Here is a 1,711-nt window from a genome sequence, read left to right as displayed (position 1 = left end):
CGTCTACTGGTTAGAGCGTTGTATTCAAATCGACGTGATCCCTGGTTGAATCCTTCGCTGGAGTACTCCAAATTTTTGGCGTCTACCCAGCGTCGTGAGGAAAAGTGAGAAGTGATACGCCAGTTGGGGGAGCGTGACGCAATGACGGAATGTGCTGACCACCTGTTCGTCACTCAGGTAGTCGTAGCAGAGCGCGGTGGCTCAGTGGTGGAATTCGAGTGCTAGCCGTCTTACTGCGCGGACGTGTGGAAGTGCTCTGCGAGTATATTACTATAGTGTTTTGTTTGTTTAGCGAGCTATTTGCTAAACGTTTCGTTTCTGTTGGTGTTTTGGTTTATTAGTGCAATATGAATACAATACGTAAAAATACCGTCAAATTTGAGTTTGATAAGAGTTTGCGCCATTTACGACCGACGCCACTTGAGGTTCATACTTGGCTTGCCGAGAAAGTAAAGCTCACCTTGGACCAAGTTGAAGCCATTCAATTGCACAACGAACATTATTGTCTTTATGTTAAGTTCAGTGTCCCTAGTACTTATGATAATTTTTTGCGTACAACACCTGAGAAGTTGATTTTTACTCACTCCACTGGAGCAGAAAGTTTCGTCCATATTTCCAGTGCAAGTGAAGATGTCACACGAGTGCGGGATTTAGAGTTGCCCATTGAACTTAGTCTCGAAGTGATTCAAGCAACATTAAGTCCTTATGGAACTATTTCTAAAGTAATAAATGAACAATGGTCTGATAAATTACAATTTCCAGTGTCTAATGGAGTTCGTGTTGTGTATATGACTCTAAAAAAGCATATTCCGTCTAAAGTGACATTTCAAGGTCATCGTGCTACAGTCATGTATCCTGGTCAGCCCCCTACTTGCTTCTACTGTGGCAACAGTTCCCACGTCAATAGTAATTGTAATAAACGCCAACCCCGTAATCTACCTGCCCGACATTCGTCTGGTACTTTACAGATGACTGAGTTGTTCGTAGGACCTCTACCCCAAACTCCTCAGTATTCAAGCTCTACTGCGTCTCGTCCCTCCCCTGCCGCATCAGAAGCTGTGCAGATGACCGAACTTGAACCAGGTGTTCCTAACATACAAGATGTGCAACTTTTCCCCTCTTTACGAACATCGGATTCACCAGCATTATCCCCTGTTATTACTAGTGGTATCACCCCACGTTCCGATATTCATACAAGTGCCTCTCCTCCAGAAGTTCCGGAGAGTTTCCAGCATAATTCTGTGCCTCCCCCCTCTGTTACTTCATCAAGTCTACCCCTCAATAGTGGTGATGTGTCTCCTAACTCAAGTGCTTTACAACCCGAAAACTCTACAAGTGAAAAGTGTGCTGATAAGCTATTGTTGCCTAACGTTGAAGACACAGGTGGTCGGAACAAAAAACGCAAAGTGTCAACAACCAAACAACCGTCACGTGATCCACGTGTACTTACTCCAGACAGAGTTAAGCCTACTTCAGAAGCACCAAGTGAAGGTCAGTTACCTCCCAAGGTTGCTTCTGCAGTTCCCACTCAACCATAGTGTTTACGTTTTTGGTGCTTTGTTTTCGTATTGATACGAGCGACTTACCTGTCTCTCGTTCACCAAGATGTTGTTTACATATTGGAGTTTGTGCATTCTTATAGTTCTTTTTACTCAGTATCTTATGTTTCCCTTCCATTTTGCAACAATTAATTTTAACAAATCTATCAGCG

The sequence above is a fragment of the Thermobia domestica genome, chromosome 2, assembly GCF_964235325.1.
Source record: "Thermobia domestica chromosome 2, izTheDome1.hap1.1, whole genome shotgun sequence".
NCBI classification, from domain to species: domain Eukaryota; kingdom Metazoa; phylum Arthropoda; class Insecta; order Zygentoma; family Lepismatidae; genus Thermobia; species Thermobia domestica.
Note: the sequence above shows the minus strand (reverse complement) of the source record.